This window comes from Pteronotus mesoamericanus, unplaced genomic scaffold (genome assembly GCF_021234165.1).
Source record: "Pteronotus mesoamericanus isolate MK-2021 breed Mesoamerican mustached bat unplaced genomic scaffold, CSHL_Meso_final scaffold_54, whole genome shotgun sequence".
NCBI classification, from domain to species: Eukaryota; Metazoa; Chordata; class Mammalia; order Chiroptera; family Mormoopidae; genus Pteronotus; species Pteronotus mesoamericanus.
The window spans coordinates 65198572-65216944 of NW_026555321.1; positions in this window are offsets into that span (position 1 = coordinate 65198572).

Genomic DNA, 18373 nt, shown 5'->3' on the forward strand with positions numbered 1-18373 from the left:
ATATCATTTACTTGGGTCTTCTCTCTTTTTTTCTTGATGAGTCTCCTTAAAGACTAGTTGATTTTATTTATCTTTTCAAAGAACTAGCTCCTGGATTGTTTGATCTTTTGAATTGTTCTTTTAGTCTCTATGCCATTCAATTCTGCTCTAATCTTATTTTCTTCTTTCTACTTTGGGCTTTGTTTTTTCTTGTTTCTCCAGTTTTTCAAGCATCAGAATTAGGTACTTTATTTGAAATGTTCTTATATTTTTTAGGTAGGCCTGTATTGCTATGAACTTCCCTCTCAGGACTGTCTTTGCTGTGTCCTGTAGGTTTTGTACTGCTGTGTGTTCAATTTCATTTGTTTCCAGAAACTTTTTGATTTCTTCTTTGATCTCATTATTGACTCATTCATTGTTTAATAATGTGCTATTCAGTATCCATGAGTTCATAATTTTTTTAGGTTTTTCCTTGAGGTTGGTTTCCAGTTTCAAGCACTTGTGGTCTGAGAAAATGCTTGTTCTTATTTCAATTTTCCTGAATTTGTTAAGGCCTGATTGGTGTCCTATCATGCGGTCTATCTTTGAAAATGTTCCATGAGCATTTGAAAATAATGTGTATTTTGCTTTTTTGGGATCTACGGTTCTATATATGTTAGTTAAGTCCATTTGATTTATGCATTGTTCAGTTCCACAATATCCTTTTTAATGTTTTGTTTGGAAGACCTCTCCATTGTTGACAGTAGGGTGTTAAATCCCCGACTATCAGTGTGTTGTTTTCTATATCTTTCTTGAAGTCCTCAAAGGTTTTCCTTATATATTTGGGTGCTCCTATGTTGGGTGCATGTAGTTTTACAATGTTTATATCTTATTGATGGATTCTTCCTTTGAGTGTTATGAGGTGTTTTTCTGGGTTTCTTTTCATGGCCTTTGTTTTGAAATCTACTTTGTCTGATAGAAGTATTGCTACCCCTTCATTGTTTCCCTGTCCGTATGCTTTAAATATTTTTTTTCTATCCACTTACTTTCAGTCTGTATAGGTCCTTTGTTCTAAGATGGGTCTCTTGTCAACAGCCTAAGTGTGGGTCATGTTTTCTTATCCATTCAGCTACCCTTTTTCTTTTGATTGAGATATCTAATCTATTTACATTCAAAGTTATTATTGATAGGTACTTATTCATATTTTTTCCTTTGCACCTGTGTTTCTCTCTCACTCTTTTTCTTCATGGAATTAAGGCAGACCCTTTAGCATATCTTGCAATGCTGGCTTGGAGGAGGTGTATTCTTTTAGCCTTCATTTGTCTGGGAAACTCATATTTCACCTTACATTTTAATTGAGGGTCTTGCTGATAGAGCTGTCTTACTTGCAGGCCTTTTCTTTTCATTCCTTGGAATATTTCTTGCCATTCCGTTCTGGCTTGTAGTGTTTCTGTTGAGAAGTCAGTTCCTAGCCCTATTGGGACTCCCTTGTATGTTACTTCCTATTTCTCCCTTGCTGCCTTTAGGATTCTCTGTTTGTCTTTGATATTTGCCATTTTAATGATGATGTGTCTTGGAGTGGGCCTCATTGGGTTTCTCTTGAATGGGACCCTCTGTGCTTCTTGGACTTGCGTAACTTTTTCTCTCCTCCAATTAAGGAATTTTTCCATCATTACTTTCAAATAGGTTCTCTGTCCCTTGTTTCGCTTCTTCTTCTTCTGGTATCTGTATTATACAGATATTATTACGTTTCAGGTTGTCCTGAATTTCCCTAAATGCCTCTTCATTCTTTTTTAGTCTTTTTTCATTTTCTTGCTCTTTCTGGGAGCTTTTTCCACCTTATCCTCCAGCTTGCTGATTCGATCCTCTGCTTCATCTAGCCTGCTTTTGATTCCTTCTACTGTGTTCTTCAATTCAGAGAGTGTATTCTTCATTTCCTCTTGTCTCTTATTGATAGTTTCTATGCCCTTTTTCATGCTGATATAGTTTGCAGTAAATTCCCTGTAGTTTCCCTGTAGCTTTTTGTAATTCTCTCTGAGCTCACTGAGCTCATTGAGCTTCCTTAGAACCATTGGAACTCAATATCTGATAGTTGACTTGCTTGTATTTCATTTATTTCTCTTTCTGGGGATTCCTCCTTTCCCTTTGACTGGGTGGGGGGAGTTTCTTTGTCTTCCCATTATTTGTGAGACTCTTCTTTTTTCTTCTACTTCTTAAATTGATCTGTCTTGATTTCCTGACTTTGTGGTGTGAACTTCCATGGTAGGAGAATGCCTTTTTTTCTTTCTGGATCTGCCTCTGATGATGTCAGATGTTGACCCTGTCTGACCTTAGGCAGTCTGTTTGAGACTTCCAGGAACCTACTCTCTCTGGGTGTCTTCTTCAGCTGTTAATCTAGTTACTGTGCACTCAGTGGGCCAGCTTAAACACACCATAGATTGAGGCAAAGTCCTTCCTTGGGGCAGGGTTATTGGGCCTTCTCACGCAGCTTCTTCTCAGGGGAGCCATCAGCCTGAGCCAGCTGGCTGCTGCTGTATGGGAGAGGAGTCAGCACCTGTATCCTACCAGCTACTCTTTCATTTCTCTCCCCAAAGTCTTCATCACCAGACTCTCTTCAAGTATCCTTAGACCACTCTGTGCCTCCTTTAGCCAGGGATGTACTATCTGTAGCTGATGGTCTGTACACATCAGCCAGGCTTGGACACCACCTCTGGGGCAGAGCCTCCTGAGGGCAGAGCTATTGGGTCCTCTCATGCTGCTGCAACTCATGGGAGTGGTCTACCTGAGCAAGAGGGCTGCTGTCATATGGGGGAGGAGCCATCACTGGGACCCCGCTATCAACTCTCTCAGCTCTCTCCCCAAAGCCTCTTTCCCCAGTCTCTCTTCAGGTGGCTCCAGCCAACTCTGCCTCCACCTTTGCCAGAGTCCAGGGTAAGTGGCTGACAAAAAATGTATGCATTAGCCTTTAAATGGCTTTTTGCATCTCTACCTGCCTGTCTCTGGCAGAGAGTAACGCTGCTGCTATTCACAGCTCGCTGTTATCTGTGTACTTTTTGGGCTCTGGTGCTGTAGGTTGGAGATCCCCACCTATGGTTCAGACCCCAATCTTCCCAGGGGTATCTAATTAGCCATTTAAATATCTCTCTGGTGCTGCCGCCTGTGGACACCCAGCCTGCATTCTTAAGACTCTACTGCACTCCTTACCAATGTGATTGTGCTAAAGCCGATTCCTCTGTCTGTCCAAGGTTTTATGGCTCCTCTCTCACTATTGTCGGTTGTTTTCCAGGTGATTTATCCCCAGTTTAGTTGTAATTCCAAAGTGGTCCTGGGAGGAGGTCAATGTGACTTCCAATGACTCCTCTTCCATATTGAAGTCTGGAATCCAGTATAAGTACAAGACAAGGAGAATTTATTCAGATATATCTTTGTTTAAGCACTGAGTATAAACCTAATGTATTCAGTAAGATAAAAAGCAATAAAATTTTCTTTTTTCATTGAAGATTAGTTTAGAATGTTAATGATTAATGCCAAATATAACTACAAATTGTTTTTTCATTTATATATCAGTGTTTTTCTTCTTTACTTTTAAACAAGCTCTCATCTGGAGTTACTCCAATACAATATCAAATGGACCCCCAGCAATAAAACAATGAGATAGCAATCCAACTTTCTAGGTAAATATTAATGCCATTTTCCAATGACAAAAGAGCACTAAGCAGCAATTGAATTAGAATTCCCTAGCAATAAATGTCACTCAGAACCTTTATTAATTTTGTGCCCTACCCAGCACACAAATGTATAGTTAAGATTAGAGCTCATTGGATAGTTTAAATTCATAATGTTTCTTGAGCTTTTTAAAGTGTAATATAAATATTAAGTAGCAATAATCATGATAATGATGAAATTATTACCCTAATCTTCATCTTGCACATGCTGTAATTCTTGGCCACTCTATCACTTGGCTCTGTGCACATACACACAGCCAGAGAGATTTTTGGGGTATGGATCTCCTTTGAAATCAATGGGAGCTATATAATTGACTTAACTCAGCATGGGATTTGGAGTGGGAGGGGGAGAAAAATTACACTCTAACAGTGAAAAGAATCAAGGCAAATAGAACACAGTTCAAAGTTTCAAAGTTCAGAAAAATGAGGGAAGGCTTCTGTTTTTAATTTTTTTAATTCTAGTATTTTATTTAGAAAGTGTAAAAAGAATAAATGAAAATTCAGAAAAATAGCCATGTATTCTCTTATATAAGAAATGAAAACTTTCCATTATTTTAAATAAAAACCAAATATATTCATTTATGTTCTTGCAAATTCCTAAATCTTAATTTGGATTTGAAAATACCTCTTCTGTATCATATTCTAAGGTCCTCTTTGTGTCTGCTAAAATTGGCTGCTGTGATAGTTCTGAAAAGAAGGTAATAGTTTGTATTAAAAAGACTGCCTTCCATATTGCTGAGAACTACATCAACACCTGAGTCCTCAGAAAACAGAAAAATGGGTGACTTCAGAAATGGTGTGATAAAGTTTATTTGCTTATAGGATCATGGAAACTACAAATGCAGTCATGTTTAATAATGAAAATATGGCACAAGATACAGGCAAATGATCTTTATGAACTGCTCTTTAAAGAGCTTAAACTCTCCCCTTTTCTAAATTTATTCTTGGACTCAAATTTAGCCCAGAAATGGAAACCGTATTTATAGAAACAATCTCCTCCAGATCCTTTAAGATAAGAGGGCACAAAACAACACCTACAAATTTACAGTTTACTCAGCCAGCCTGTAACCATGGAAACAGATTGACCATTTACACAGAGGCAACCCTTGAGAATGCAATCCGGCCTCCTTGTCTTGAAAACTGCTCACAATGTAATCTGATTACTTTGTCTAAGAAATTATTGTCATTCACACAACCATCCAACAAATCAAGAATGCATATTAGAAAGTTCTTGTTACATTTTTGTAGAAAAACACTTAAAACATGTGTAACACAAAAGTTTTACAAAATCCTTTCCACAGAATTGTCTTTTTGTGGAACAAGATAGAGATGCTGCATCAGTGAGGCTCTTCATTATGTGCCATCTGCTCATATTGTTCCCCATTTATTTTATCCCACACTTATTGTTCTTTGCATCCTCAAACCTGGTGACTCTGTCCAACATATGTTCTTCATAACGTTAACTTCACAGCATCCTCAAGCTCCAGGGAAATGTGTGGAAAACAGTGACTATTGACAAGTGTTTGAGAGATAAGATATATCATGAGTCCTCAGTCTTAAACAGTACCAATTATTCTTATCTGATATTATTATTATAAATAAACATGTGTTAAATTTCGTACTTTAGTATATGTGATAGCTTAAAATGAAATCTCACATATATTATTAATATTGAATCATCTAACAGCCATGACAGAAAGACACCATCATTGCCGCCTGAACTGAGAGAGTTCCAAGAGATGAACTATCTTGTCCAAGTTAAAAGCAAACAAATAAACAAAATAAATATAAACAAATTTTAATGGCAGAGTCATGATTCAAATATTATCTTTAGATCCTCAGTCTTTCCTTTATTCTTTACCTACAATTATTCAATTCCCAAGTAATATTCTAACACAAACTATACTTTCCAATTAACCATAAGTAAAAAAAATCAGTTTCTTTGCACATCTTTCATCATATACCATTCATTCTTCTTGTTTTGGCCTATGGGGAGAGAGTATTTTATTATGACACAGGTATATACTCAAATATCAAAGATTAAACATAGCACTAAAAAATATTATCAAACTAACAACCCTTTTGTTGTTGTTGTTGTTAAAAATCTATTGAAATAAAATGTTATTTAAAAATATCCTTGACACTTTCTGCCCATTAGGGACAGTATAATTGACATATAGGAAAAATGAAATGAATTCCTTAATATTTCTACAATACATACCATAAATTGAGTGCTTTTATTTTCATTATTTTAAAAGTTACAAAACATAGAAAAATAAATAAAGAATACTATACTTGTTTTAGTTTTTATTGGAGGACATTAAAATTTAAATTTTAGCACTGGCTGGGTGACTCAGTTTGTTGGAGCATTGTCTTGTATACCAAAAAGGTTGCAGGTTCGAGCCCCCGTCAGGGCACCTATGAGAGGCAACCAATTGAAGTTTCTTTCTTATATCAATGCTTCCCTCTTTTTTTCTATCTCTCTTTCCCCTGACTCCTTCTTACCTCTCTAAAAAAATTTCAATTAAAAAAATTTAAATTCTATATTATTCTTATTTCTTTTTTACAATAAAGATGGAATTCAGAAAAGTATTGCTTGAAGCTTTTAAACAAAATCAATAAAGATAAAATCTTTTTAGTATCTTCTCTACTAGTATGAATTCCTCTGTGGTGAATCAAAATTCCTTATTATCTCAGCATAATTCTTATAAAATTTATCATATTTTGTCTCTCATCTGTTTCTATCTAACTCCTGAAAGGCAGAGACCACAAGTTATTCAATGTGTAAATATAATGTCAGTACCAGGCATAACAGTTATATGACATTCAATTTTAAAGGGCTCAAGAATAATATTACTTTGTAATATATCCTAGGTGTTGGCTAAGGCCAGAGATGCTCATGAGGTTGAAATTAGTTTGAAGTCTGCAATAGATTACATATATGCATATGTACTATATGCATATAGGTTATACACACATATATGCACATATATGTGTTAAATGTGAGCAAAGACATCTTCCTTGAAATTATTTAAGTAAATAAATTTATTAGAATAGCATTTTTCAGACTTTTTAAAACAAAGATGAAAGTTGAAAAATGTAAAGAATTTTGGAAATCTTAAGGTATAACACTGTAAATTACTTACAACTCATTTATATTAAACCAGTGCTAAATTGGATCCCACACATAAAATGTATCAAACTCTTTCAAAACATTAGAATTATGTTAAAAGAAAGGGAATTATACTAAATAGGAGTTATGCTGCTATATAAGATTTATTTTTTCACAGTGGGAAAAATTTATTCCCTTCAAGAGAGTAACTTACTTGGTCAAGGTCCAATATACTATTAGATATATTTTGATTGGCCCTAAACCTAGAAATATGATTCAAGGTCTGACATTTACAGAAACTATACCATATGCCTTCTTATGTACCTAGGTCATTTGCAGAGCAAACGTGTTCTCACTGGCTATGGTTTGTGCCTTTTTACTGTCTTATGGGAAGGATCCAAACCACATAAAGAGATATTTCACACTATTTATTAGTCACTTATAAAATTCAAGTCAAATCAGATAAATACTAATTCAGAGCATTTAATGCCTATAATTAAAAAGACAGACAATGATGTGGGTTGACAAACAGAAACCCTCATATATTGCTGATGAGAATGTAAATTAAATGGCTTCTTTGTAAAATAGTTTGGAAGTTCCTTCAAATGTTAAATAGTGTAAATTTAACAAAATGTTACCATATGACCCAGAAATTCCAGTCCTAGGTATAGAATCAAAAGAAATACAAACATAGTTCCATACAAAACTTTGTATATGAATGTTCACAGCAGCCTTCAAAATAGAAAAAGCAAACAGTGAAAACAACAAAAATGTTTATCGACTTATAAATGGGTAAATAAAATGTGATATGTTCTTTCAATGCAATATTATTTGGTGATGAGAAAGAATAAAGTGATGATATATACCATCATGAGGGTAGACCTTAATATTATGCTAAGTGAAAGCCAGACTGGAAAGATTAGATAGTGTATGATTCCATCTATATGAAATGTCCAGAACAGGCAATCCTAGAGAGACAGAAATAAAAGTAATGTTGGTCTAGCATTGAGGGTAGTGGTGGGAAAAAATGTAAATTAACTGTAGGACTATGGCTTGCTTCTTTGAAGGCAAAAATAATTCTAGTTAGACTGATTGTTCGGTGATGAATCCATAACATTGAATGAATATACTAAAAACATGGACTTATATATTTTAAATGGGTGAGTTGCATCATATATGAATAATGAAGCTACGGAAAATATGAGTGGGATTAACCCTTCCATTTGTTCTAAAGAAAAGAGAAAGTCAGACTAAATCAAGAAGCAATATCCATTATTATGCATTACTTTTAAAAAGCACGTAAAAGAAAAATGAGTCAAAAATGTTGCACGTAACAGATTATGCAAATACACATCAGAAAATGTACATCAGAAACAAAAAGCAGAGTTCATGATATTAATACCATTTAAGGCTGAACTCACAGCAGAAAACATTAAGAAAACAAGGAGCTTTTTCTTATATATGAAGTGCTTCAAATACATAAAATAATCATGTAGTATAATACGATGAACAATTATGTGTCCTCTGCCCATTTTTTGCAAATAGTTGCTTTAAGAATTTTTCTGTTTTCTATTGTTTTGTGCGAATCTCCTTGCATCTTTCTTTGTCCCACTTCTCTGCCTCCTACCTTTACCTTTCTAGGTGGATTCTTTCCAGAGAAACCTAGTGCAAGGTCATATTGTAACAGTATTCACATCTTCATTTTTCATAAAAGGAAAAAATTGCAAACAATATGTTTCTATCAATGTGTATGTTGAGGAATATTCTAAGGAATCAATATGTTATGGAAATTAAAAATGAATGAACTAAAGCTATATCTATCACCTTAAAATATAAATATATTATTAAATAAAAAGAAAAAACAAGCTAAGATGTTATTTATAAAATATTCAAAATTGTGCCAAGTAATAGCATATATTTGAAAATCTATAAGTATACAATAAGTATTTTAAAAGTTAAGGAATAATAAAAACAGAAGTCACAGATCTTCTGCTATAAGAAGATAAATTTTAATGAAGTCAATGCATCAATTGGTTCCTTTATGGATTATACTTTTTTTCTCTTCTTGAAATTATCATTGTCAAGCACTAAAACCATAAATACGATAGTCAACAGTTTCTTCTGAAAGTTTTTTTAAGTTTGCTTTTTTTGCATTAAGGTTTTTTAACCTAGCTAGAATTGATCTTTATGCATGGTATAATTACAATCTAAATTTCTTTTTTCTTTAAGATTAAATTGTCCCAAAAGCATTTTCTGTATTCTTTTTCTACTGATGTATAATGACCCATTTGTCATGTACCAGGACTGCATGTATTCATAAATTGTGTTGGAGCTCTCAATTTTGTTACATCAATCTATTTCTATTTATCTCCGACTTAAACTACTGGGTTATTATCTTAGGTTTATAACAAGCTTATGTATGATAAGGAAAGTTTCTCCAAATTCTTCAAAAATGTCTTGGCCTTTGTTGGCCCTTAAATCTTAATATTAAGATTGATGTGTTGAAGTTTTGTGAATCTGATAATCCCTAAAGTGGTATATTCTTCATTTATAGAGATTTTCTTCTCTATTCTTAAATACCATTCTATAATTTTCTCCATATACACATTGCTATTATTTATTAAGTTTATTCACAGATACTATTTATAACTTACTTGGGAATACATAAAACCTTTATCATAGTACCAGGCAAACAAATAGTACTCAAAAACCATCAACTGCCATTATTAATGTGTTATGATCTCTATTAGTTTTTAATGTTGTATAGGGGTGCTCCTGAGCCTTTGTGAGTGGATCCTGTATGTAATAAAACTTGTTTCACTTTCTTATTACTTTCAATACTTTTTCTGTGGATTTTCTAGGATTTGTTTCTGGTTTTAATATGTTTTATTAGTTTGTGGATAATACTGTTCAATTTCTAATTTCCTGGGAGCTATATCTTGAATAAATATTAAATTACTCAATGTTTTCTCTGTATGTTTTTCTTTAAAACATTAATATTATTCTACTATTAGTTGGATTGTCCAGGGTGTGGATTAAGATGTGGAAGTTAAGGTATAGGAAGCTGATCAGGAGTCATCGTCTATGGGAGAAATGAGAAGGAAGCAGGTTTGGGCAGAGGGAGAAGTTTAGCCATAATGAACTGTCAAGGGAAATGTCAGCCAACACCTCCAAAGCTGAGATGTGGTGGAGTACCAAACTTTTCTTTTTTAATTGGCAGAAGAAGAACACATAGTTAAGCTCCCTAGTGGAACAATTATTTAATGCAAGTTGTCCAAGAAAAAGGGCTAGAACTTGGACAAGATGACTCTTCATCCATTCGTTTTGTGAAAATGACCAATAGCTGAGGGCTATATGCTAGCGGTATTCCCAGGCACCACGAAAATCATCCTTAAGTCCAAAGCAATACCAACTGGTATGCCATAGTATCACCTATATATAATGTAATGATAGACTTCAAGGCAGTGAAGTTCCTAGCTTTCCTGGGGCAAACTATATTTGGTCATAATGTGATTTTTTATATAGACAGTAATATATTCTGTTTGCTAATGTTTTATACTGTTTTATACAGCTATTTTCTTTTTTAAGTTTATATTCATGACACTATTCTATATTTTTCATTTATTTACTCATGAAATATTTATTGAGTGCTTAATATGCAGCACACACTGTTGGTGTACGTAAAACACTCTCTTTGATGACCTAATTCTTTATTCTGTTTTCACAGAAATTAGGTATTAATTTTGACTTATTGTATATGCAAACCTTTTTATTTAAAAGTATTTATCACAACACAATACAAACTGTTTTCGTCTAGCAAAAATTGTTTTACCTTCTTTACCCTGGTATTAAATGTGCTTTAATATTTTATTACCAGGCTTACATGGGGTAGAATATTACTGTTATTATTAACAATACTGGAAAATCAAGATGGCGGAGGAGTGAGTGGAAGTCACACTGACCTCCTACCAGAAGCAACCTGGAATTACAACTAAATTGGAGAGAAATCACCTGGAACAAACAACTGAACAATAGCAAGAGAGGAGCCTTGTAACCTCAGAGACAGAAGAATCAGCTTTAGTGCAATCTAACTGGTAAGGAGTGCAGTACAGACTTGAGAAGGCAGGCGGGGTGCCCACTCGTGGCAGCATGAGAAAGATATTGAAATGGCTAGTTGGATCCCCGTTAGAAGAGTGAGGTCTAACCAAAAGCGGGGATCTCTAGCCCACAGCACCAGAACCCAAAAAGTAAACAGAAAACAGCCAGCTGCAAAAACTGGCAGGGCTGCTCTCTGCCAGAGACAGGCGGCTGGAGATGCAAAGAACTGTTTAAAGGACCAACACATAAAATTTTATTTGCAGCCACTTACCCTGCTCTCCGGCAAAGGCGGGGGCACAGTGGGCTAGAGATGACTCAGAAGAGACTGGGGAAGGAGTCTTTGGGGAGAAAATTGAGAGAGTAGCTGGCGGGATCTCGGTGCCGACTCATCCCTCACATGGCAGCAGACAGCTTGCTCAGGCAAAGCCCACACTATATGAGTGGCAACAGCATCAAAGGACCCAATAGTCCCATGCCCAGGTGGGATTCCACCCAACCCTGTGCTGTCTAAGTGAGTGGCAGCCACAGAGAGTAGATACCTGACTAAAGCGGGTCCAGAGACGTCTGGCGATACTTGAGGAAAGACTGGGGTTGGAGGCTTTGGGGAGAGAAAAGAGAGAGTAGCTGGCAGGATACCAGTAGACTCCTCCTCAATAGAGCAGCAGTGGGAGAGGATCCAATAACCCCGCACCCAAGAGGAACTCCGCCGTGCTATCAGCTGTCTAAGGCACCCTACTGAGTGCAGAGTAAATAGATTAATAGCTGAAGGAGACAGCCACAAACAGTAGATTCCTGGAAGTCTCCAACAGACTGCCTAAGGTCAGACAAAGTCAACATCTGACATCATCAGAGGCAGATCCAGAAAGTAAAAACAGCAGTCTCCAACCATAGAAGTTCACACCACAAAGTCAGGAAATCAAGACAGATCAACTTAAGAAGCAGAAGCAAAAGAGAAGAGTCTCACAAATAATGGGAAGACAAAGAAATACGCCCCACTCAAAGGGAAAGGGGGAGTACCCAGAAAGAGAAATAAATGAAATAGAGGCAAGAAAACTATTAGATATTGAGTTCCAAACAATGGTTCTAAGGAAACTCAGTAAGCTCAGTGAGCTTAGAGAGAATTACCAAAAACTACAGGGAAGCTACCACGAAGTTACTGCAAACTATATCAGCATGAAAAAGGACATAGAAACTATCAATAACAGACAAGAGGAAATGAAAAATACCATTTCTGAATTGAAGAATACAGTAGAAGGAATCCAAAGCAGGCTAGATGAAGCAGAGGGTGGAATCAGCAAGCTGGATGATAAGGTAGAAAAAAGCTCCCAAAAAGAGTAAGAAAATGAAAAAAGACTCAAAAAGAATGAAGAGGCATTGAGGGAAATGCAGGACAACCTGAAATGTAATAATATCCATATAATAGGGATACCAGAAGGAGAAGAAGAGGAGCAAGGGATAGAGAACCTGTTTGAAAAAGTAATGATGGAAAACTTCCCAAATCTGAGGAGAGAAAAAGCCACAGAAGTCCAGGAAGCATATAGGGTTTCATTCAAGAGGAACCCAATGAGGTCCTCTCCAAGATACATAATCATTAAAGTGGCAAATATCAAAGATAAAGAGAGAATCCTAAAGGCAGCAAGGGAGAAACAGGTAGTAACATGTAAGGGAGCCCATTATAGCTAGCAGCTGGCTTCTCAACAGGAACACTGAAAGCCAGAAGGGAATGGCAAGAAATATTCCAAGGAATGAAAAGCAAAGGCCTGCAACCAAAACTGCTCTACCCAACAAGGTTCTCAATTCAAATTAAAGGCAAAATAAGGAGTTTCCCAGACAAAAGAAGGCTAAAAGAATACACCTCCATCAAACCAGCACTGCAAAATATGCCAAAGGGACTGCTTTTAAGAAGATGAAGAAAATGAGTTGATAAATGCCCAGTTCCTTTCACATTCACCAATACTTGATATTACCAATATTTTTAATACTCATTAATCTATTATGACAATGATGTGTTGTTACTAGGTTATTTGTTGAAAACAAACCTGTTTTTGTATATTTCTTGTCTATTTATATTATATTTTAAAAAGCTTTAAATCACTTTTTGGTATTCTTTATCCATTTTTTGATTAAAAGATTATAGACCTTTTTTACTAAAAAGGAAATAACCAAAACAACTATTAACCCTTTTATAGATGCATTGCAAATATTTTCCTATGATATTACTTGTGCTTTAACATTTTTTACATTACTGTATAGTCTTAAATGTTTAATATAGTTATATTGTCAAATTTTACTTTTTAGCTTCTGATTTAAATATGTTACTTCAGGACAAGAAAAATATTATTTTGTATTTTATCCTAAAACTCCTTATATTTTACATATTGATTTTTAACTCACCTGAATATTTCTTGTATAATGTGTGAAACAGGGCTCTATATTTGTTTTATTTCAAGTAATATTAATCCATGACCTTTATATGTTGAATAAGCCTTATTTTCCCCATAGTTTTGAATATAAATAATCATATATTACATTGTTAGACAGATATATATGTTTGTTTCTAGAATGCTCAGTATATTTCATTGCTCTACTTGATTATTTCTGTGCAGCTGTCATATTGCTGAGATTTTAAAATGGATTTAAATTTTTTAATATCTTATAATGGATCTGGACATTTAAATAATAAATAAATAAAATCTGCATAAGAAAGAACTCCTACCTTTTGCAACAACATGGATGGAACTGGAGAATATTATGCTAAGTGAAATAAGCCAGTCAGTGAAAGACAAATACCATACGATCTCACCTATAAGGGAAATCTGAATTGTAGAATTTTGTTATCATGGAAATTATCTCTAATACATAATTTAAAATAACAACATACAACCTCCATAGCTCACCAACAAAATATAGTTACTATATGCAGAATACTTTGGGTTCTTGAAATATGTGACTAACGAACAAAATAAACCAGAGTCAAGGAAACACGGAGCAGACTGTAAGTGACCGAGGGGCTGGAGGGTGACAGGAAGACAATGATGAAAGAAAGAGAAGAAACTCAACAAAGAACATGTATGAATGACCCATGGACATGGACAAGAGAGCGGGAATTGACTGTGGGAGATGGGGGGCAGGGTGGGGTGGGTGGAGGAGGGAAAAGGGGGAAAAATTGAAACAAATATAATAGAATAAACATGATTTTAAAATAAATTAAAAAAGAGTTGGCAAACACCAGATGAAAGAAGAGATTAGAGCAGAAAAGGCCAGTGGAAGAGAAAAGTAACCACCTCATAGGCAAGAGGAGACCAAGAGTCACATATTTCAAGAACCCAAAGTATTCTGCATATAGTAACTATATTTTGTTGGTGAGCTATGGAGGTTGTATGTTGTTATTTTAAATTATGTATTAGAGATAATTTCCATGATAACAAAATTCTACAAAAATAAAATAGCAATTAAATAGACCAGATGATTCTACTAAAGTTTAGAAAGTAGTATTTTTCAAGTGTCATTTAGAATTAATTAAATTGGCTAAGATTTTCACTCCACATTAATAATCAAATAAATTAAATATCTTGAGATTTAAAGTACATTCATATAAAAATATACTAATTTCCCTGGTACGCCATGACCTACACATTAACTTTAATAAATTATAATACATTTGTCAACATTTAATCACAAACTTCACTGATCTGGACCATCACTTAGTTTAGATTTTTAGTGATACTGCTTGTATTATTTCAAAAAAAATGTTCAAATTAGGTTCCCAAACATTATTCATGTTAATTTCTTTCCTGTACACTTTTTATAAATAAAGATGCATTTCTCCAAATCATACTCGCATAGTACATGAGACTTTCCTTCACACACATCAGAATTTATGATGAGAATATTACACTTGTGTAATATTACCTGTGATTAATACCTGGCTGCCACTCTAATAATCAATTCCATGAATGCAAGGTTTGCATCTCTTACTCACCTGTATATACCTAGACTTAGCATAATACCTGGAGAACACAAGGAGAACACAATCACTATTTTTGAATAAGTAAACCACTATCTGTAGAGAACTCTTTAAGGTGTATTTTAAAGCTACTTTGTGAGAAAATGTAGCTTTTGCTGAACAATGCACTTTTTCCTCCTTCCTGCCACAGTTAACTAACATGAAACCCAAGATCAATTAAAAAAAAACAAACACCAGATATGCTTTTATGAGGAGAGACTCTTGATATGCATATCCAATGCTAAAACAACAAAGTAAAAATGAAAAAGGACATTTGTTTATCTAGTTACCCAGTCCATCTAATTTTTAGCAACTGATTTGCATACATCCTTCAAATGGAGTAAATAGTTGTTTTGGTGTGTTATCACCTCAGCCTTGGAAAGGAGTCTTGAACAGAACTGAACATATTGTCCACTTCCTAGTAAAGTTAGTGATTTGTACACAGAGGTAAATAAAATATCCTTTCCTTTTCCTTGCCAACCCTGCTTGTCCTCCTTTTCTCTGGTTCAGTTAAAATCTTTCTCCTTTTTCCAGTCATTCAAGCTGGAATCCAAAAATATTCTCCTTCATTCCCCACATTTAGTTACTGACAAAATCCTGTTAGTCACACCTTTTCAAAGTCCCTTTCTATGTCAACTTATTATTACCCCCACCCCCCCTAGTTCCTGCCATCATCTCTTCTCACCTAGATTGGGGATTTGACAAGAATTTTTTAAACATGTAATGCCTGACTTTTTAGTCAGGGACACTGACTTCTTTTTCCTTAGACTATCAAATAAAAAAATGACAACAGTCAACACAACAATAGCCATCCAGTTTGAATGAATCAAAATTGTATCTTTGTCAGATGGGCAAAAATATATCATATTTTTATATATTATATATATTTTTTGCTGTGACACAGAATTTTAGTAATTAGTGTGCCATGAGATGAAAAATGTTGAAAATTGCTGACCTAGATCATTCAGTAGCTTACTACTTTTTCTTGGATCTAGTTTTAGAGAAAAGATTCCTTGGGTTAAAAATTTAGAAATCTGGGTTCTAAAATTTCTTATACTACAAACTGATATGAGCCTCTTTTATGATGTATAAAATAAGGGTCAGATACTCAAAATTCCCCTAACATCATATTATTTTTCCCCAGTTAAACCCTCCCTTCATATTTCCTCTAACTAGATTCTCAAAACATTGATCAAATGTCAGCTTACTACTGAAATCCTTCCACAGGAGCTTGATGTTGGCAGAAAAGATCCAAACTATTTAGAATGGGATTCTGTCACTTTCCCTTCTAAGTACATAAAATCCTGGGATCTGCACCTTAACCCCTCTGAGGGACCATCTCACACAATACATGTTAGTATCCTGTCTCCCTTTAAGAGCTATGCCAATGCCCTTTCTTCCAGAATTCCTGCCTCTTGTCTACACTTATACTACTCCCCCTCCCGCACCATAGCTATCAAGATTTATTTGAGCTTTGATTTACTTTTCTTTTTAGCCTTATCAACTAACTTTTTTCATATTAGTAGGAATAAACCTAATTTATTTTCTATTTCTCACAACACCTACTGCTTTACAATGAATATAGTAACCAATTGAAAAATACTTATAGGAATAAATATTACAACTCCTCATTTATTTACTTCCTTCTCCTTTTCCTGTATTGTCTCATTTTCTATTACCTCTAAAGTTGTTAAAAGCTATTTTTCTTTTTAAAATAAAAGTTATTCATGCAGTGCTTATACTTAAATATATTATTTTCTCAGTACACCATGCATGTAAAAAAGGGATTAAATCACATATTGCTAAGATTATTGATAAATTTCAATTAATTGGTAAGATTGTTTCATGTTATTTTGAATAACAATGGTTCAATAGTTTTCATAGCTATATATTCACCAAATATGCTCCAGATGAGTACTTGGATGGCTTCTAGTTGAGGGATGTTGTATGTTCACTTCTCTGCAGAAAATACCTGAGGGTATAACTGGATGATAAGGCAAGTTGATGTTTGACTTTAGTAAATACTGTCAGATAGTTTTTTAAAGTGGTTCTAACTGGTAGTAAACAAGACTCCACTTGCTTTACATTCTTGCCAAAGCTTTGTAGTGTCAGTCTTGGATTTTAATCATTCATATGCTGGCTTTTGCCTCTGCTATCGAGAATGATCCCAACTGTCTGGCCCTGCTAGCCAAAGGTTCATGTTCCTAAGTCATAAGACTACATGTGCAAACAAAGAAGCAGTTCTTAATAAGCATTCCTGGGAGCACTCTTCTAGACTATCGCCCAGAGCTCAATGCAGAGTGGAGGCAAAAACACCCATCATACAGTGTTTCTCTGAAAGGGATTTGATTACATACTTTACAAACTGTTGCTTGAGAGTCCCACCTCCAATTAGCAGGTGGGCACTTCCCCTCTTCTACTCAGTCCAACATAAAAACAGGTCACCAGTACCTCTCTGGAAGGAATCTGTACACATGCCTGGAGCCCTAATTCTTGCTGCTGTCATTACCATACACACACACACACATCATTTTCCCACTCTTCTGCTGTATACTTTTGTCCATTCCTAGATTCTCTACTTTGTTCCATTAGTCAGTATTTAGATCACTCCTATAATGTCTTCATTAAAATGTACCTTTACAAAACATTTTGATACTTATTTCTTCAAAATTTTCTATATTATAATTCTTGGTCTGTCTAAAATTAAATATCAGCTTTCAACTCTCTCTCTCTCTCTCTCTCTCTCTCACGCGCACACACAAACATGCAAACTTGGTATAATATTAATTGAGATTGCACTGCATCTATAAACCCATCAGGGAATAATAGACATTTTACAATACTGAATCTTTAAATCTCTACATCATAGGTAATGAAATAAATTAGCAGAATAGAAAGAAATAAGAAAGGATGAATTTTAGACCAGAAATAAAGAGAAATAAACAGTATTGAATATATCAAGATAGAAAAGTTATCAAACAAGAAATTGTTGCACCTTCTGTATCTCCTGCAAAATGGGTAAAATCTGTGATTAGATAATGTAGCTAATTCAGCAGTTTGTCCTTCATTATCATAAAGGGATAAATTAACTAGAAGAAATCTGGTGATGAAAAATTGGTAAAAAGGCAACAAAACTTACTCATAAAAATAAAGGAAGTACACCAAATGTATATCAATTAATTTAAAATAATATTGATTTGAAGAACAAAGCACCCAAAATGCTTATGTACTGAAGTATTTAGGGACTATGAAAAAAGAGGATTTGCTTAGTTGACTGATCAGCTAAGAAGATTATTTGAAGTTGAATATATTATTTATTAAAGTAATACATGACATACAATATTATATTACTTTCAAGTGTACAACATAGTGATTTGACATTTATATACCTTAGGATATAATTACAATGATAAGTCTAGTATCCATCTGTCATCATTCAAAGTTATTACAATATAATTGACTATATTCTCTGTT